Below are 22,710 nucleotides of genomic sequence, written 5' to 3' on the forward strand. Positions count from 1 at the left end.
TACCAATCTTTTAGGATGTGTAAGTGTCAAATGTAAAAGAAGTAGAAAGTAAAGTTAATAGTGAAGTTGTGGGGTTAACTGTAAGTCAAATGGATTGAGTAGAGCCATTGAATAATGTCTTTATAATTGACATGAGAGTGCTGTACAGTTCAGCCCTAATGTGATTGTCTTAAAAAGTTCAAAGACAAGAGACTACTTTTCCCTTTTTGGTACACATATCAAACAGTGTTGTAATAATTCATGTGATGATGGACTGAGATTGTTCTATGATTGATAAACTCAAGGGATATAATGTATCATTTTTTGAAGTAGGTGTTACAGTGATTGGTTTAATAATGATACGAGGTGTCAGAGATTAAAAATATCAGAGGAAATGTCTATATAATATGCAAATGACTGTTAAGTGCAAGCATTTTTAACTAGATAAAGACAGAAAGCACATGCACCAAAAAGACTTGAACATCATTCGTCTGGATCCCTTCTGTCTTACCAGACACTTGGAATACTTTCAAGTTCATTGCTGGAGTGAGTTTATAAATCTCACAAGCACCTCTATCAGAGTTCAGGGATGTGTATACACATCACAAAGTTGAAAGTAATGTGAAAAATTAGTAAGTGGAGGGATAGAATGTTTTTATTTAGCCAGACATGTTCTTAGATAAAGAAAAACAAACAAGAGAGAGATTGCCCAAATTGATTAACCCCATTTTATCCCATTCTCTATAGATCAAATTTGGGAGTAGTTAATTATAATGGTTAGTATCAGAGAGTTGGGATAGTTGGATACATCTAATGAGATATATTGCCTCATGCAGGGGATATCCACATTCATGAAAGACTTCTGTATTCATGAACCTCTAGAGCCCCACAGGCCTGATAGACGACATGTCAACTCTTACCTCCTGATGTCTCATCCACAATTTTGGCTTCTACTAATACATTCTTTATTTAGCCAGAACACAAAGACCTTATTATAAAAGCATTCATTTATAGGATATGTACATTAACATTGACTATCTGAATCTTCCTAATTTTATCTTCAAAAGATAAAAAACTTGAGTTTAAAAATGTAATTCCTGCAACAGTAGTTGTACCAAGTGTTGAAGTATGTCACCCTTGCTTGCCCACAGCTCACTTGCTTTGACAAGGAACCATTTGCAAGAGGCATCCCCACATACCATCCTATCTCAAGAATGGTCATGCTTTCTGCATCCAAACCTTCTAAGTAGAGTCTGCAGTCATCAAAGTCCTTCTACTGGAGAAAAGACCCAAGAATTCCTAAAGTAAACCCCACTACTCCTGGGAACAGGTGATCTACAAACTTGGGATTTTTCCTTTTCAAACAGGAAGTATACATTTCAGGTCACTACCTTTGTTTGTGAATCTGCCTTCAATTAAGACATGGTGAAATTATTAGCTTTTTGCCTTCCATCAGTTCATTGAATTTCTGGCTCACAGAATAGTGAAGGCATTTGACTAAGTATTTAAAAGTAGTAACTGCACTCTTCACTCAAAAAAGCCATTAACTATATAGATACCCCTGTAATCATAATGCTCTGTAACATTAAGTTGTTAGCCATTAGCCCTACCCATTCTCATATTGATAATAACCACCTTCACAAGCCTACTTCTGTTCACTCACCAGGGCTATTGAATGAAAGGCTGGCATATTCCCAGGGCCTTTAGGTGGAGCCTTAGGGGGACCAGTCACCAAGGAGTGAAATCTCGGCATGGATGCTCCAGATTCTGCATGCAGAATCAGACACAAGCCATCCAACTAGAATGATGACAGAGAAAATAGTGGGGCTAGCCTGAAGAGATGGCCCTGTGTTCATAATATACATTCCTGTTAAAAAAGTATGTGTCTGTCTTGCATTCCACTGCATTGCTGATATTTTAACTAGAGTGCCTAGCACATAGCAGGTCCTAAGGGACTACTGACTGAATGAATAAATAGAGGAATGAAGAAAAGAAAGAATAAATAACTGAAAAAGTTCACAAACTGAGCCTTACTTTACTACTCTGAGGTATCCATGGGAATCAGCAATGCATGGTCCTGTAACATATCATAGTGTTTATCAACCCTGGTAGCATAATGAAATAACCTCTAAAAATATATATCTTGGAATACTAGTCCCCTTCTTGATGGCTTTCAATTTAATAGGGCACTGGTATTTTTTAATATCAAGTAATTCTAACATGGCAACGAGGGTTAGAACCCCTGACGTGAGCACAAGTTTTCTCACAGGAATGAGCAGAGCCCACGGTTGTGTAGTGTTCCTCATAGAAAGTTAATATTAACTCCTAAGAAATTGGAGCAGGCTGATAACCTTTTAGCCCAGTTGTTCTCAAATTTGAGGGTACATCATAATTATTTGGAAAGATTATTAAAACACGGATTGCTAGTCTCCAACCACAGTTTCTAATGGAATAGGTCTGGGGTGGGACCCAAGAAGTTGTATTTCTAACAAGTTTCTAGGTGATGCTGTTACTGATGGTTCTGGGACCATACTTTGAAAATCATTGTTTGTAATCCATTCGTTTTTAATACTTTCTGTAATCCTAATGTTTAATATAGCACCTAGACGTTCTGGAAAAGTTTGCTGCAGATAGGACAGAAAACAGATTAGTAATTCCCAGGGGACAGGGATGGTAGGGGCATGGATTCAGGAGATGATGAACCTGTTCTGTATCTGGATTGTTGTGAAGATTACGTGAACCTATACATGTGTTAAAACTCATATAACTGTTTATGAAAAAAGTCAGTTTTACTATGTAAGAAAAAAATCCAGCTCATGTCACAGAGTAGTCTCTCAATTAAAAAAAAAAAATTGATTCCCATGCTAATTCAATGATTTGAATTTGAGTAGAATAAAAATATAACTTTTAACTCTTTTACTTTATATATGATTTCCTGAAGAAATCTCACCTGACTCTCTTCACCCTAGAGACACATTGCACTGAGTGGGCCCAATTTGCTCTATACATCTCTGATCCAATTTACTTTATCTTAAGGCCACACTTTGATTTCTTGAACAAAAATATCCTTGGAGTAAAACCTTTTCAAGTCCCATCCACATCACATGTTAACTTGTTCCATTTGTCAGGGAGAAAGAGAATTTCAGATGCTTAGATTCTGAATTCTGGTAATTTGCCAACTGAGACTCTGAGAATTTTTAAGATTTCACTACTTATTAGATGTTTTGTGATGATAAACATGTAAAATTCATGTTGTTTACAAACTGATAAAGCCCAAAAATGGCTCCTTTCAGACCACAAAGGGGAACAAACTCTCCAACTGTTGAGTCTGCAAAAGTAAATAGACCTACAGTGGTTTACTAAAACAATAAATTAAGCAGACTCAGAATAAGTTACCAAAAATAGGACTGCCTCAACTAAGAAAAACTGGGTTATAAGTAAACTTATATCTCCAGCTTGCCATGTTGCCTTGGACTATTTGTATACCTTGTGACCTTTCAATTTCTCCCCTATAAAATAAGAATTAGGAATAGATTATTTCTAAGCTACATTGAATGATTAAATTCTATATTTCATCCAAGGGAGTTGGGGGAAGCTTAGCATAATCAGATTAGAATCAGGACAAAATGAATGATGGTAAATGTGTACTTCAACTTACATTATTCTTACATTGCACAGTACTATAAGAAAAGAAAAATATGTTAAGTACAAAGCTAGAAGGAGAGAACAAATATCAATATTTGTTGTTGGTATGATAGTCTTAGAAGATGCAACTGAAGCAACTGGAAACCAGTTATATTTAAAAATGAAGTTCAGAGAGGTTTTGGGAAAAAACACGCATGAGGATAAAGCCTGTTTCCAATACATCTACAAAAACCAGTTAGAAATCATAACAAAGGGGCACCTGTATGGCATGGTCAGTTGAACGTCAGACTCTGAGTTTCAGCTCCAGTCACAGTCTCTTGGTCATGGAATCAAGCCCTGCCTCTGGCTCAGCACAGAGTCCACTTGGTACTCTCTCCCCATCTCCCTCTGCCACTTCCCCCCACACCCACGCTCACTCTCTCTCTCTCAAATAAATAAATAAATAAATAAATCTTTTAAAAAAAATAAGAAATCATGGGGTGCCTGGGTGGCTCAGACAGTTAAGTGGCAGCCTTCGGCTCGGGTCATGATCCCAGGGTCCTGGGATCGAGCCCCACATCAGGCTCCCTGCTGAGTGGGGAGCCTGCTTTTCCCTCTCCCTCTCCCTCTGCCTGCCGCTCCCCCTGCTTGTGCTCTCTCTCTGTCACATAAAAAATAAAAAATCTTAAAAATAAATAAAAATAAAAAATAAGAAATCTTAACAGACTTCATCTGAAAAAGTAAAATGTAGATTAAAAATAACAGAATTATGTAGAGGATATGTAAAGTACATATAAAATTTGTTTGGGGACATTAAAATATTTTAATATATTGAGAGATATACTATATTCCTTGCTAGATTCAGGGGTAATTAATACCAATAAAAATTTGATTCTTCACAAATTGATATATAGATTTAATATAATTCCAATTAAAAGCACACTGTGGTTAATGAGATTTAGAAGCACTTTAATAAATAGTCTACATTTTATGTGCAGTAAGAAAATAGAAAACTCATTTTTTTAAAAATAGCATTATATTGGTGAAGTCAAGCTTGCCATGCCAGATATTAAAATATACCGTATTAATAGTTTATATTATTCACCATTCTGTGCATAGCTGGTCCTCTTCTAAGAGGTCTATGTATGCTCACTCAGTTTTTTTTCTTTAGTACACATCCTAAAAGGTCTATTCAGTTTATAAATAAAGAAACTAAGGCAAAGAGAGAAATAAGTAATGGACCCTAGGATACACAATAAAGAGGTGGCTAACCAAGAATTAGAACCTAGATCATCTGACATCAGAATTTGTGCCACTAACTACTGTGGTGTATTGAGAGCTTGAAACAGACTGAAATAGTGAGGTAGGCCCATGAACAAAGAAGACAACAAAAGGATAGGAGTTAAATCTGAGAAGAGAATACATTAAGAGTCATATATCCATCAGGGAGTGATGTCACTACAGTGAAACTTCAGATCTCTACATGGCCAGAAACTAGAAGCATTCATCATAATCCACTCCATCCTGCCCTTCATTTTTAGTGCTTTACCACACTGTCACTGTTTTCATCATAAGAACTGGCATAATCATTTTCATGCATTTTATTTCAAAAGTTTATGTGTAGGATTTTAAGTTTCTGGTTTCTGCATATTGGGGTTTATTTAGGTCATTTGATGCTGTTTACGTCGTGTGTACATACGCGTGCACACACATGTATGCTGCAAAGAGGCAAACTCCCTATTTGAAATGACTGATAGAATTCAGTGGAAATCTATAATTTTTGGGACACCTGGGTAGCCTAGTCAGTTAAGCGTCTGCCTTCAGCTCAGGTCGTGATCCCATGATATAAGTAACATCATTCACCCTACGTTATGTGCAAGGGAACTGGTCAGCAGACAGCTTATATCCCCATTTCACACTGGTTTTGATACAGAATTGAAAATAAGTTTTCAGAAATAGAATTTGAACATAGTTTTCTATAATTTTAAATATTTTATTTATTTATTTGAGAGAGACAGAGATAGTGAGAGAGAGCTCGAGCAGGAAGGAAGGGGAGAAGCAGGCTTCCTGCAGAGCAGGGAGCCCGATGCGGGGCTCGATCCCAGGACCCTGGGATCATGACCTGAGCCGAAGGCAGAGGCTTAACCATCTGAGCCACCCAGGCGCCCCCATAGTTTTCTATAATTTTATTTTATTTATTTATTTATTTTTTTTTTTAAAGATTTTATTTATTTATTTGAGAGAGAGAGAATGAGAGACAGAGAGCATGAGAGGGGGGAGGGTCAGAGGGAGAAGCAGACTCCCCGCCGAGCAGGGAGCCGATGTGGGACTCGATCCAGGGACTCCAGGATCATGACCTGAGCCGAAGGCAGTCGCTCAACCGAGCCACCCAGGCGCCCAGTTTTCTATAATTTTAAAACTCATGCTCTTAAGCACTATACTGCAGAGTCTTTGGAACTAAATGATATAAAAATGTAAGACAAAAATTCTATTAATATCCACAGGTGTATGGACATATTATATTTAAAAAAAAAAAAATTCACAGATGTATGAATGTGGGAGAGAATGATTCTTGAAAATGTGCCGGTATATAATAGAAGCGTGATGGACATCTGGTGTTCAGGGTAGAACTTCTTACTAAAGTCAAATTTCCAGCTCAGGTGATAAATAAATGTGAATTTTACTTCATATTGTGACTCAGAAACATCTGCTGTTACCTTTTAAGAGTTTCACCACCTCATGTAGACTGAAGAAACAAATCAAGGCAAGACTAGTAAAACTAAACTTAACTAGTATATTGATTAGGAGTTGGCTGCTCATCTAAGGTAAGGACTTCGGCAGAAACTGTGCTCATGTGTAAATAAAAACCACTCACACATAAGATTAGTGTCTGCCTTCTGAAAATCACAGACCAAGGATACCACACATGTAATAACCAAAAATAAAAAAAAGAAAGATATCAGATTAAAATTATCTAAGACCAAACTACATTTCAAGAATGGTGACTTTTGTTTAAGGGAAAAGAAAGCCAAAAATAAATAAATAAATAAAGGAAATAGGAAAAAAAAGCAGTTTTTTTTCAATTATAGTGGAGTGTGGTAGTGTGTTCTGAGTTGCTTGGCATAAAAGAATTAAGAATTTCCCAACAGTGAGTGGTTTCCTCATTCACTGAACAAATGTTTACCGAGTGATTATTGTGAGTAAGAAACTATTTTAAGTACTTAGATCCATGAGTGAAAAATAAAGACAGAAATCAAATTTCTTTATTGGCTTATATTGTACTAGGAATGTGGGTATAGACAGAAAAACAATACAGATAATAAATAAGTGAATAAAGTGTGTGCTTGCTTAGATGTGATTCATGCTAGGGAAGGAAGTGGGAGAGGAACAGAGCAACTTAGGAAAGATATACAGGTGAGGGATGGATGAGGAAAAGCAGGGAAATGATTGAAGTGGGTAGAGAGATTAGAGGAGAAACAGAAATTAAGTAGACAAATCACTTGGTAATTGGTGCCATACATTTCCTACAGATTTCTAAAAACAGAAAGATGATTTAGTATGCTAATACTAAACTATTATTAGGAAAATATTTTATTCTAATTTTAATTGGGTGTTACTGGGTTTTGAGGATTTGATTTTGATATATCTTCTCTAAGAAAGCTTTATAAACACTCGAGCAGTGCAAAAGTTATATTTGTGTTTGTTTTTGTTGTTAGTATTTCTCTTGTTGTCTTATTGTGGAAATCATGGAAAGGGAACGAGTTCTACCTTTATAGCAATACTAAGATGGGGATAAAAGAGAGCCTTAAAAAACAAAACAAAACAAAACAAACCCCACAAAGCCAAGTCAGTCGAGTTAGGAAATAAGAGACCTTCCTAACCAGGAGAACACAACACTGCTGGGAACACACATCTTGGTGAGAGTATAAGAGGTACTGGGTTAGAATCTGGAAGCATGTTTTTTTTTTTTTTTTTTGACATTTTTTAGGGAAGTAGGATCTCTACCCACCTACCTCTGCGGGGGAATGACTAAGTTCCAGAGAAAAAAGCGACTTCTCTGTCATAATATATTTAATAACTGCTGAACCAAAACTAAAACTTAGGTCTCCTGTATCCATTTGCTTTCCATTTCTCCATTGAGCTTTCATTGAACTCTTCCTGGTCATTCTGCCCATATGACCTGGTCTGGTCTCTGTCTTCAAGGTACATGTAGTCATGTGACATGATATAAAATTCACTGGCAAAGTATTCTGAGCAGGCAGGAGAAAATCACATACTAAATACTGGAACCAAAAACAAAGAGGATAAATGAATGGGCATCTTGACCAAAATATGCTTACCATTTTGCAACCCAAGTGTAATCTTCAGTGAGTAATTTATATTAGATATAATAAAAAGCATGCCAGAAAGTTTATGACCAAATGTAACACAAATCATAAATGAGTTCTGCAGCGAGTATGAATGAATTATGACTGCTGTCCATGTAATATAGGAGAAGGCAATAAGACACTTTTAGACCCGTGTAAGTTTCAAACTATGACTCTTAAAAAGTTCTTGCTAAAGTACATGCATTTTCCCAGTGGCTGCATATGTTTGCCTGACAAAACCCATGGTTGGGCAATGGGTCCCAAGGTGTTAGCATTAAATTCCCACTCACACGGTAAGTTCTTCAATTCATGCGTCTGAGCTGACAGCACTGTAGAATGCCTTTCCATAAAAAAATTCCACTCGAGAGCCTGTTTTCCCTTAGTTTCTGAAGAGAATTGTAATGGCAAGCTAAGAGTCTTAAACAGAACAAAGAAAAAGAGAAAAATCTTCAATTAAATGGAACCCTCAGATAGTAAGAAATTTTTCTTTATAATGTTCTGCTGCCTGTCCCTTCTTCTCCACTAATTGTCAAAAACTTTGCATAAATGTCCTTTCATTCCACAATAATTATAGCAGAAGGAAAATGCTCTTGTTTAATAGTTCTGCCTAGTCTTTAAAGTACAGAAGCTCTGGATTTAGGCAGGCCTGAGTTTAAATCTCAGATCAAGCAATGTAAAGTCGGGCACTTTAATGAAAATTGCTGTTGCACAGTTTAATCATCTATAACATAGTAGTCATGTTTTCATTTACTATATAGGGTGTTCATTTTGACTGCTATTTTTTCAGGTAATGTACTTACCACAGAGCTGGCATATAAAAACTCTCTTAAAACACTATTATAAATATCTCATCTTCCAGAACTAGTGGGTTCCTATTTAAAAAAATAAAAAATAACACTGATATCACAATGAACATAAAATGATTTGATATGTCTGATATCATCCATGTCAATGTTCATGTAGATGAAGAATTTAGCCTGGTGGTAAATGGTAGGATACTAAGAACACTAATAATGTTACATTATTATTAATATGATTACTTATAACTAAGCATCGGTGAGACTCTACTATATGCTAGATATGTAGATATTTTAATCAGAATATTATATTAAACCATCAAATGTCTCAATTTATTATATAAAGAAAATTGAGATATAGATATGTACAATGCCTTTTCTCAAGTCACAGTTGATGAAAGAATTATACCTTGAACTCTAGTCTTCTGAATTAATATATTATTCTTTGATTATGATTATGTCATATTCATGAATTTAGGATTACGACAGTACTATTTAGGGAATACCATTAGGAGAGGTTGTGATCAGTATTGTTGAGAAGTTTATCAGACTGAGATAACTGGAAGGATTGAATAACAAAACAGGCAAAAGCAAAAAAACTTAATGAAAAAAGAGATATGTTGATAAAGAGGATTATTGAATATATTATAAAGTTGCCAATTCTCTTTCATATGCATTTATAAATATGAAGAAGTCTAATAAAACTTCAGTTGCACTTTTTAGAAAATTTATATAGGGAAAAAAGGCTCATGACAGTTAAAAGACAATCATGAAAGTTTTGAATGAACATAGGTTTGCGCTGATTTAAAATATTATCTAAAGGTAGATTGCTGAAATTGACAAAAAAATGAAATGGAACCCAGAATTCAGAACCTTCTATGTGTGAGAATTTACTTTATAATGGGAATGGGACATCAAAACTCACTTAGGAAAGAACTGATTAGTTTATGGATACATTGAGAGAGCTATTATTATATGGAAAATAATAATGTAAATACTTCACAAAATACAAAAATAAACCTTAAAGGGCTTACATATTTAAATATGAAATTTATAGTTATAAAGATAAGAGAGGAAATGATAGAATACTATTTTTCATTGGGATAAAGAGGATTTGTTATATCAGTCCCTAGAAAGTACAAACTATATAAGGAAAAATTGCCAGGTTAAACATCAGATTTTTTTTTTTTAAGATTTTATTTATTTTTTTGACAGAGAGAGACAGCAAGAGAGGGAACACAAGAAGGGGGAGTGGGAGAGGGAGAAGCAGGCTTCCTGCTGAGCAGGGAGCCCTATGTGGGGCTCTATCCCAGGATCCTGGGATCATGACCTGAGCCAAAGGCAGACGCTTAATGACTGAGCCACCCAGGCGCCCCTAAACTCCATCAGATTTAAAAATTTCTTTTCAAAACATGAAAACATAGACAAATGTAACAGACATATGTCAAGTTGGGACAAGTTACTTGCAAGATGTAAAACTGAAAGTGAATAATAACTTGAATTTTACAAGGTTTTGCTGCAAAACAAGAAAGTTATGGGAAATCAAGAAAAATAGGTACATTATATGAACAGCAGAGTTACATAGGGAATACAAATGCATGCCAGATATATGACAAAAAGTACAATCCAGAACATAAAAATTTACAGAACAAAGGGAGATCACCTTGCATTATCATTTTGGTAGAATAAAAAGCTGAATAATGCTTGAGAAAGTGAGGGAATAAAAAGCCTCTGGATGCTGTTTGGATTGTAAACCAGTGTAGCCATTTCAAGAGCAATGGCCATTATTATGTATATTCCCTAGACTAACAAATCACAACCCTGGATGTATCATCCCTACAAGACATTAGGATGAATAATCCTAAGGATTCATATATGAGGATATTCCAAGAGAGTTGTTTCTATAAATAGTATGAGGTGGGATTTCAACTTAGACATTTCTCTGTACAATGAGATAGTTCTCTCATACTATGTATAAAAACTGATGTATTTGTAATGCCTTCTCTTTTATACACCATCTTCCCACATAGGCATGTTTTTGATAGGAGCTGGAAGCAAACGAGTTCTATCATTAGGAGAATTCATAAATAAACTGTAGCACGTGCATTTCATTAAATACTGAACAGTAGTATTTTGAAGCTTTATATTAAATTTACATATATTGCATTTGAATACACAGTTGATCCATTTTACTTGCATACAGCCACATATATTGACAATCCAGTTTTAAGTGAAAACTAACTATGAAAAATATATAATTTATAGAAAAATGTGTGTATATGTATATAAAATGAAACACTATTTTGCAAGTTTCACACATATCTAAATAGATTACAGAGAACATAAGTGCATGTTATTGCACATGCATACATGGCCCATCTCATTTGGCTGAGAAGGTCTAGAATCCATGACACCCCAGTAGCAATAGCACACCAAGTGCTTAGATACTGGTTTCTAAATACCATTCTTCAATAAGGGGAACCAAGGCTCCTGGTTTGGATTTCAGAACACAGAAAAGGGATATTAATGGAAAAACTGGTAAAATCTGTACAAAGTCTGTAGTTACTTTAACAGTATTGTCCCAAAGTTATTTATTTAGTTTTAATAGTTGTCATATGATTATTTAAGATTTTTCACAATAGGAGAAACTGAATGAGGGGTATATAGGAACTCTCTGTAGTATTTTTGTAATGTTTCTGTAAATTTTAAGATATTCCAAAATAAAATGTTATAAATTTACAGAAAGTCCTTTTCTATTAGAGGCATGTAAGTGAAGGGTGATTGGATTTGAAGGAGAAAATAAATAAGAAGATGTGCCTTAATGATGGTGTGATGTTAATAGTTTAATATAGACTGAGAATATGATTAATCCAACCATGTGCAACTCAAATCCAATAAAATGAACTAAAATAAAATAACCAAGCTAGTACAGGTTTAAATATTTAAATGCCTGTGAGATCTAAACAAGTGTGGAGTACATACATGATGAATTATTGTGGCAAAAAACAAAGAAACACCAAAACAAACAAAACTTGAGTTTTGGCTATTTCTAACAGGGATAACAAAACAACTGACATTTACTAAGCGCTTACTATGAACAAGATGCTCTTTAAAGTACTTTACATGTAGCAGCAAATTTAATCTTTGGATTACATGCTGCAATCAAATCCATTTTACAGAGAAGGAAGCTGAGATACAAAGGGTATACATAAATTGCCCAAAGTCACAATGGACAATGGCAAATTTGAACCCAAGCAAAGCATCTCAAGACACATCCTCTTTTATTTATTTATTTATTTATATTTTTAATTTTTTAAATTAACATATAATGTATTCTTTGTTTCAAAGGCACAGGTCTGTGATTCATCAGTCTTACACAATTCAGGGCACTCACCATAGCACACACCCTCCTCAATGGCCATCACCCAGCCACCCTATCCCTCCCACCCCTCCCACCCTCCTCCACTACAGCAACCCTCAGTTTGTTTCCTGAGATTAGGGGTCTCTTATGGTTTGTCTCCCTCTCTGGTTTCATCTTGTTTCATTTTTCCCTCCCTTCCCCTATGATCCTCTGTCTTGTTTCTCAAATTCCTCCTATCAGTGAGATCATATGATACTTGTCTTTCTCTGATTGACTTATTTTGCTTAGCATAATACCCTCTAGTTCCATCCATGTCATTGCAAATGGCAAGATTTCATTTTTTGATGGCTGCTTAATATTCCATTGTATATATATATACCGCATCTTCTTTATCCATTCATCTGTTGATGGACATCTTGGCTCTTTCCATAATTTGGCTATTGTGGACATTGTTGCTATAAACATTGGGGTGCATGTGCCCCTTTGGATCACCACATTTGTATTTTTGGGGTAAATACCCAGTAGTGCAATTGCTTGGTCTTAGGGTAGCTCTATTTTCAACTTTTTGAGGAACCTCCATACTGTTTTCCAGAGTGGCTGCACCAGCTTGCATTCCCACCAACAGTGTAGGAGGGTTCCCCTTTCTCCACATCCCCGTCAATATCTGTCATTTCCTGACTTGTTAATTTTAGCCATTCTGACTGGTGTGAGGTGGTATCTCATTGAGGTTTTGATTTGTATTTCCCTGATGCCGAGTGATGTCAAGACACATCCTCTTAACCGTCAAGCTCTGCCAGTGCTGAGCTCCTACTAGCTCTAATAATACTTCTTAAGGAAGAAAATCAAACTGTGTGCCCAGATATTAAGCTTTCTTTTAAAAAACCTTACATTTCAGTATTTATATTAAAATACCAATGTAAGGACATTGGAAAATAACAATTTTAAATTCAAAATATTCTAATAACAAAAAACAAATATTTTCCAAACAGCAGGTTCTCAAGAGAATCGTAGACTACCAGCAAACTAAATCACAAATTGAACTCAGGGTGTATCTTCATGACTTTAAAACTCCTAGAACATTTTGGGGTTCCTGGGTGGCTCAGTCGTTAAGTGTCTGCCTTCGGCTCAGGTCATGATCCCAGGGTCCTTGGATCGAGCCCTGCATCGGGCTCCCTGCTTGGTGGGAAACCTGCTTCTCCCTCTCCCACTTTCCCTGCTTGTGTTCCTGCTCTCCCTATCTCTCTCTCTGTTAAATAAATAAATAAAATCTTAAAAAAAAAAACAAAAACAAAAACTCCTAGAACATTTCATAAAAATTCAGAAGCATTTTTTATTATTTTTATTTTATTTTTTTAAAGATTTTATTTATTTATTTGACAGAGAGAGACACAGCGAGAGAGGGAACACAAGCAGGGGGAGTGGGAGAGGGAGAAGCAGGCTTCCCGCCGAGCAGGGAGCCCGATGCGGGGCTCGATCCCAGGCCCTGGGATCATGACCCGAGCCAAAGGCAGACTCTTAACAACTGAGCCACCCAGGCGCCCCCAGAAGCATTTTTTATCGTGACAGAGAAATACATACAATAAAGAACAACAAATGCCAAAAAAAAAAGAAAATAGAACTCTCATTTGAACAACTGATATAAGCTCTCATAGATGTTTGCCACAGATTCTAGGACTTTCGCCTTCTGAAACTTAGCAATACAGAAGCAGCAGGAGGGAAAAAATTAATCTGACCCTCACTACTCACTTATCATGAAACAAGACCATGATTCTGCATAGTACATTAAAACTTCTGAATCACTGACTTATGTCCGTCTCTCTGTTAACATGCTCATTCACTCAATTAATATTGAGTGTCTATAATATGCAAAACATAAATACAAATAGAAATATGAGATTAAAAAAGCAGTTTTTTTTCCATTTGAAAATACAAGTAAATGGGACAGAAAAAAAGTAGCTTAAACATGTTTTCTCAAGTATCTAGCAGGACCAATCACTTTCTTACTTATTGTGACATATTGAAAAGGGCATAGACTTTGAAATAATTTTGTAGAAAGTTTTTTTTTCCCACTTACTTCCTATGTGATATAATTTTTTTTTTTTTAAAGATTTTATTTATTTATTTGACAGAGAGAGACAGAGTGAGACAGAGAACACAAGCAGGGGGAGGGGGAGAGGGAGAAGCAGGCTTCCCGCGCATCAGGGAGCCCGATGCGGGGCTCGATCCCAGAACCCTGGGATCATGACCTGAGCCGAAGGCAGACGCTTAACGACGAGCCACCCAGCCACCCCATGATATAATTTTTTAAAATTATTCCTCAAAAGCATATTTTTGCTACTCTGTAAACAGAGGACAATGATCCAAATGTATAAGAACTAGTAGAGTATTTTAGATGACCTAAGTAAGGAGACATAATACAGAGCCCTTGGCATATAGAAGGCTATCAATGGATGTTAGTTACTTTTTTTTTTTTTTTTTTTTTTTTAATTACTGACTCTGGAATGAGTCTGATTGAGCTGTGGTGCTTAACCAACTGAGCCACCCAGGCACCCCAGGGACTTAAAATTTTTGATTAAGATAACTCACATGAAACATTTAACATAACACCTGGATCATCATGTATCCTGATCAAAGTTTAGCTAATCTTTTTATTAGCTTTATTATTTATTTTATTATTTTATCTTGGGGTCAATATTTCTCATGCCAGACATAACTGAATTCATCCAAAAAATACGAGGTATGTCAAGTTCTATAACCCACGTTTTAGGGATGAAAAAAAATATCCGAAATACAAATACATTTGCATTAGAAATATTATTAAATCAATGGTCTGTTTCTGGCACAAGAAATTTTGGAGAATGGACAGTGAATCCCAATGCTGAAGTTAACCATGTGGTGTTCTGCTTTACTTCACTGGCCCAGAGACCTGACCTGAGATGTTTCTTGCCCCTTGAATATCTCCATATTCTTCCTAATACTACTTGGACGTCTCTCTCCTCTCTGCTTTATGACATTCTTCTGTCACCTTTATATAAGAGCAAAGAAAAACCATATCTGAAGTGATAAATTCCTACCACAGAGGACTCCAATCTGTCCTGTGTCACCGCACACATCCCATCATCTTATATTAGAATCAGGCTTTGACTTTTAGAAGGTCCTCCCAATGTTGATGCATTTGTGGATTTACCTTTAACAAAAGCTGCTTGCAGCCAGGGATCCATGACCAGATAATGGGATCATTCATGCTGCCTGATTTATGCAGTGACTCTTGAACTGTGTCATCGTGAAGCTCTTTCATTCCTTCTGCCAAGAACTGCTCAAATAGAAATGGCTCAAGCCATCTGAAGGAACAAGTGGAAACTATCATTTAAGACAAGGAAAAAACACTTTATTCACTAGTTCTTAGTCAAGCCAACTCATAAATATATATAATTGAAAATTTCAAAGGAATTTTTTTATATGGGTTAACTCTTTTCCCTTGAATTTACTGTTCTTAAAATAACAGCAAGTGTTTTTATTACTGGGAGGCAATGTGATGTTTTGTAAAAGAACAAGATTCAAAGTTAGGCAAAACTATTCTTAAAACTCTATCATAATGAATAACTGCAGTTCCTTACAAATTTATTTATCCTATCATACACTTGTTTTCTTTGTCTAAAAATGGGGATGTGTGTGTGTGTGCATGTATATACATATACATACACAAATTCCCATATATATGTACATACACCGTGTGTGTGTGTATATATATACACACATATAATGAACTTACTGGGGATATTAAATGGGAGCACATTTTAAAATGTTTTGCTTGGGGGCACCTGGGTGACTCAGATCGTTAAGCGTCTGCCTTTGGTTCAGGTCATGATCCCAGGGTTCTGGGATCAAGCCCCGCATTGGGCTCCCTGCTCAGTCGGGAGCCTGCTTCTCCCTCTCCCTCTGCCATTCCCTACACTTGTGTTCTCTGGCTCTATCTCTCTGTCAAATAAATAAATAAAATCTTAAAAAAAAAAATGTTTTGCTTGGCACTTGGAATATATTCCACAAATGGTGATTGAGTTCCTTTTGGAAAATTTTTGTGTATGAGCCAAATAGCCCTCAAATCTCGCTGGTACTATGGAACAGAGAAAGGGTGTATTGTGGAAATCTAGAAATAAACATAGTCAGCCAATTGTTCCCCATCACCTACTCCAGCATACATGTAAACCTGATCCTGCAATGGTTATAAAATGCAACATGGATTAAATATATTCATCATAGGTGGCAGAGCAGGAGGACCAATAGAACAGTGGCTTTGTAATCTAAGAGCTTGGTTTGAATCTTGTTGCTTAAGAGAGGAGAACATCATTCTTGATTTTTCAATTCTCTCATTTTTCATATTCAATATTTCATCAATATCACATATAATTTTCCTTCTATACCCATTACTTTGGATCCCCACTGCCATTAGAGATATCTTGGACCCCATCATAATTAGCTTGAACTGTATTACACCCTAGTCTTGCTGCTTCAAGTTTGATAGCCAGCATTATCCTTCCAGCATAAAAATCTGATCAGGTTGCTTATCTTTTTCAACTCATCAAAGATTTTCCATTACTCTAAGTATAAAGTCTAAGCCCGTTAAATAACTTCTAAGACTCTTAACTAAATGAACTTTGCCTGCATCACTGGACTCATCATTTGCCACATACTTTGTTCTATGGCTTCCCTCGCTAGGCTTACCATTTTTTCTCCCCAGTTCCTAAAACATTTGCTTCATAATGCTTCTAAACATGTTTCTTGCAATGTCCATTCCTATTCCCCTAAATCTCACCTCACACATTCACCTTAGTAACTTTCTCCCTCTAGGCAGGTAGGTAGGTAGGTAGGTAAGTACGTAGGTAGGTAGGTAGGTAGATGATAGATGATAGATAGATAGATAGATGATAGATAATTACAACAGTTTTAAATTTACAGAGCTATTGGGATGATAGTACTGAGAATTCTCTATAAACCATACCCAGTTTCTCCTATTCCCACCCTTTTTTTCCTATTTTATAAACCGTACTTTATTATAATATATTTATCATAATTAAGGTGATATTGATATTGTTGGTTAGTTTAAGTCTATACTTTATTTACATTTCTACAGTCATCCCTGATGTTCTATTTTTCAAAATCTCTTTCAGGGTCCCATATGACATTTAGTAGTCATATCTCTTTAGGTTCCTCTTGGTTTTGATAGTTTCTCATGTTTTTTTGTTTGTTTGTTTGTTTTTGAAGACCATCGCATTTTTGAAGATTACTGGGTAGGTATTTGTGGAATCTCTTTCAATTGGTTCTTTTGTCTGATGATTTTCTCATGATTAGACTGGGGTACAGGTTTTGTAGGGGGCACAGATTTGTGGGAGAAGACCACAGTGGGGAGAAAGTGCCATTTACATTACCACATGGAAAGGGTACATACAATCATTATGACTTATCATTGTTCATGTTAATCTTGGTCACCTGAGTTGAAGTGTTTATCAAGAATTTCACTATAAAGTTATTGTTCTCCCTTTCTATATTATTTTCTTCAGGAAAAAGCCAGTAAACATAGCCACACTTAAGGAATGGGGAATTATATCCTATCTTTTATGAACACACTATCTACTTAAGTTATATTAGCCAAACCATTGAGTGAGTTGGGAAGTTGCTTTTGCGTTGTTTTTCAAAGAAATTGTAGAGAATTGGTACCATCTTATTTGAAAGTATGGTAGAATTCACTCGTGAAACAATCTGGGTGTAATGATTTTCCTTTGAAAAGGTTACTAGTTTTGGGGGCACCTGGGTGCCTCAGTCGGTAAGCATCTGATTCTTGATTTCAGCTCAGGTCATGATCTCAGGGTCATGACATCGAGCCCTATGTTGGGCTCCATGCTGGGCATGGAGCCTGCTTAAGATTCTCTCTCCTGGGTGCCTGGGTGGCTCAGTCGTTAAGCATCTGCCTTCGGCTCAGGTCATGATCTCAGGGTTCTGGTATCGAGCCCCACATCAGGCTCTCTGCTCAGAAAAGCCTGCTTCTCCCTCTCCCACTCCCCCTGCTTGTGTTCCCTCTCTCGCTGTGTCAATTTATAGTTTAATTCAATTGCAGTCCAAGCAGATACGTTGTATGATTTCTGTTATTTTAAATTAGATAAATTAAATTTTATGGCCCAGAGTATGTACTATCTTGGTTGAATGTTCCATGTACACTTGAGAAAAAATTTTATTCTGCTATTGTTTGATGGATTCTTCTACAAATGTCAGTTGGATAAAGTTGATTGGTAGTACTATTCAGTTTCAACTCTATCCTTGCTGATTTTCTGTCTGCTTGATCTGAAATAGTGTTTATTTCTCTGTAACATTTGAAGGACAATTTCACTGGATATAAAATTGTAGGTTATTGTTTTTTTTTTTTTTCCTGTTAATATTTCTAATATTTCACTCAGCTCTCTTCTTGCTTACATGCTTTTTAATGGGAAGTCTGTATAATTCTTTTCCTTGCTTCTTTAGAGGTAGGAGGTCTTCCCACTCCTGTTCTAGCTTCATTCAAGATTTTCTCAGTGTCTTTGTTTTTCTGCATTTTCAGTATGATACACTCTATGATAGGTTTTGGTTGTTTGTTATTTATTCAGATTTCTAATCTCTGGGCTTCCTGGAGGTATAGTTTGGTGACTGTGACTAATTTGGGGAAAACTCTCAGTCATTATTACATCAAATACTTAGTTGATCTTTTCTCTCTTTGTTCTTCTTTGGATATTCTAATTATGTATTTGTTACATTTTCTTGTACAAGTAACATACTCTTTTACTTCTTTGTCTGGGTAACATACCACTTTCTTCTTGTCCCAGGACTGCATTACTGATTCTGAGTATGGGACTCCTTTGGTGTCCAAGTAAATACAACTCAGAAGTATAAGGGAGTTAGTGCCACATGGATTTAACTTTTGAGTAATGAGAGATGAAACCAGCTCAAATATTTTCTCTTTCCTAAATTTGGAGCAACTGTTCTAAAATATAGTGCTTAAATGCAGCCTCTCAAAGGCCCTCCCTTGATATCTTGGCTCTCCCACCTTTTTTTTTATTATTTATATGCTTTATTATTTTCCTTTATTTCTATCTCCCTGAATTGTAGTACCTTTCTTCCAGTTCTAGTTTTTAGTCACTAAAGCTAAAATAGTAGTAACTATAATTGTGATTCTACAGAAAACAATTATACAGTAGTTACCAGGTACTAGGAATTGTTTTAAGTGCTTTATGTATATCTACATATGTATACCTATTTTATCTTCCCCACCATAAACCTATGGGATTCTGTGTATTATGCCAATTTTTTAAGTTAGAAAACTAAGTCTCAGGGAGGCCATATAATATGTTTGAGCCCATGTATCTCATAACTGATAGGTCTAAGATTCAAATTTAGGCATCAAGGCCAGAATCCATGCTCTCAAATGCTACATCATGATGGCTTAGGCTAGGAGAACTATTCAACTGTATTAAGGAGAGATAAGAGAGACAAAACAAAGGAAACCAAAAGGAAGAACCAGGTTTACTGCTATTTTAGGTGGATGGGCAGTCTAGAAATTCTTTGTTTATTAGATTCTAGAAATGATTTGCAAACTAATATTTAACATGAAAGAAATGTCTCAGCATGGTGGGCAGGATGTATGTGCCATGGTAGTTTTAGGCATCATTAAGGTCATAGACATGAGGACTTAAAATTGCATTTAGTCCATCCTCATTTAATGTGCTAGAAAACTGAAATATAGATAGTGAAAGACTTGGCCAGTTCACTCTTCATGTTATAAATGATGACTTAGTTATAAATTTGTTACAATTAATGCGATGATTTCTTTTGGATTCATCATAAAATATGAGTCTATATGATTTTCTGCATCTTCCATGAGTTTGAATAATTTAAGGTCTGTAGAAGATCATTTGATGATTAAATATTTATGGAATGTTAGTTGTCCACACAGATAGAAAGATAAAAGCTTTTAAAGTTGATTCTTAGAGAGTTTTTAAATTATTAACAAACTCAAGAAAAATAAGAGATAAGAAAAGCAAAAAGACTGTGTCCATTATGAATTACATAAGTATTTACCATTAGCTAACTTTGTTTTTGTCCATTATCATGAAAGAAACAGGTTATTGAAGGACTGGGGCTCATATCTGGCATTTGAACAAATATATTTTATTTAGTTAAGATATAATTAACTGTTAAAGACCATGAGATATAAATTGAATATTGGACAAATATGTGAGAAATACAAGATGTAAAATGAATCCCTTTCATCCAAGAGGATCTAATAGTTAGTGACACACACAGAAATGTATATACAACAGTTACTATGGTGATATGTGATAAATTTTGGAAGAGATAACTAAAGGATTCAGAAACACTGATAAAAGAGCACACAATAACCTGAGGTACATGTGGGGAAAGATATTCTGAGAGAAAATAGTAGACAGTATAAGTATCCATGTAAAATCAGTGATTTTTTTGTTATGTTGATTAATCTTTAGATATTTAATTTATTCCAACAAGAAATAAAGATAATGACTTCATTGGCATAGCCAAAAAATAAGAGAAATAGGGGCGCCTGGGTGGCTCAGTCATTAAGCATCTGCCTTAGGCTCAGGTCATGATCTCAGGGTCCTGGGATTGAGCCCTGCATCGGACTCCCTGCTTGGCGGGGGGCCCGCTTCTCTCTCTCCCTGTCTGCCTGCTTGTGTTCCCTCTCTCACTATGTCTTTATCTGTCAGGTAAATAAATAAAATCTTAAAAAAAAATAAAAATAAAAAAAATAAAGAGAAATGGTCTTATTCAAAATATTTTCATCACAAACTTTTTCATTTGTCAACTTGTCAAGGCCCTTGAGTATATCACTTCTGTTTTCGATAGGGTCTATTAAGTGATATTTATTTTTGTGATGGTGGTATTTATTTTTTCATAAATTGTTATGAATTTATATATTTTAGTTCATGATAGTAATACTTATCTTTTCCTTACATAGCCTTCCATTAATACACCATTGTATTATCTGTACCCTGTAGGTGTTTAATATTTATTAAAACAATGAATCAATGTCTCAACATTAATTTAATAAAACTGGATTTCTATATTAGTCAGAATTCTTTTGATTACAAGTGACAAAACTAAAAAAAAACTAGCTCAGGATAAGAAGATATTTATTGCAAATTGAATCACATTATTGGGAAGTCCAATGATAGATTTGATTATGTCTGAATAGATTTGCAGTTGAACCATTGGCAATTCCTTCTTTCCTTTTCTCCTCCCCTCTTCTCTAGTCCTTTTCTCTTTCCTCTCTTTCTCTCTCAGCTCTTCTCTATTTTTATTGTCTTTATTTTCTGTTGGGCAGGCCCCTAGGGCAAAAGAGAGGGCCTCCAGAAACTTGATATCAAACTGGTCTTTAGAGCTGAGGAATTCCTCAGTACCAACATAGTATAGTGTATCTTGTTAAATTCATCTTCTAACTCGTTGGAAAGAGTCTGGACAAGAGTCATCAGGTGGTAAGTGGGCAAGGTAGAATAATATATAGTCTTATCAGAACATGGAATAGCGAGAAGCAGTTCCCTAATGGAAAGATGAATGCTGGTTGGATTGTCTTTAATCACTTATTTATTATATTTTTTTACAAGATTCACTACCTGAGAGATGCAGTGAGGTCTGAATATATAAATTTGTCATCACAGGAAATTAATTACTCAGCCCACCAACATGGGAACAGAAAAAGAAACTACTGACTCTGAGGAACAGCTAACTCATGATCATCTGCACTCCTATCACCTGAGGCTGGGTTCCCTCTGATTGCAGCAAACACTAGAGATTATTTTTATTTTTTTCTCTAGCACGTAAAATTATCCACAGAACGAGCCCCTAATTCTTCCCTAATGGTCTCTCATTGTGGAATATTAAATAAATTTAATATCTCAGGTGCAATACATCTTCTGAAGTGGAACTGTAAATTTTATGCAGTCTCAGACAACACAGATATCGTCAGGATTTTTGCAAAATCTTGCAGTCTGAATGAGTGTGAGTATGCAGCTGAAAATGCCTCCAGAATATGTGCATTCTTGTGTACCAGTTATTAATTTAGTCAGGCACACTGTTAGCCAGACAGACCATTAGCCAACCAGCCTCTGAGCCCATGCATCATGCACCCAGGCAACTGGTCATCCAATCAGACACTTAGCTAGTCAGCTGGCCTTCATGCAGATAGTCAACCAGTCAGCCTGCAAGTTAACTAGTCAGTCTGCCAGGCAGCTAGTCCACCAGCCAATGAACCTCTGAGCCAGGGAATGATTGACCAAGTCAGTAAGCCTTTTCTTTCAGCTTGGCAGCCAGGCATCCAAATCTTTTGCCAATCTATCAGCTGTCAGCCAGTCATTCCTCAAATCTAGCTATAGAGGGGTGTCGTCCAGTTTTTTAGCTTTGTTCGGCTTTTAGGATTGCTCTGGTTACTGCTTACTCTCTCAATAATTTTATGCATCATGAGCAAACTGAATTATTTCATTATGGATTTTCCAACTAGACAGGATACTTAAGACTGCACAATGCT

The sequence above is a fragment of the Halichoerus grypus genome, chromosome 15 (assembly GCF_964656455.1).
Source record: "Halichoerus grypus chromosome 15, mHalGry1.hap1.1, whole genome shotgun sequence".
Taxonomy (NCBI): Eukaryota; Metazoa; Chordata; class Mammalia; order Carnivora; family Phocidae; genus Halichoerus; species Halichoerus grypus.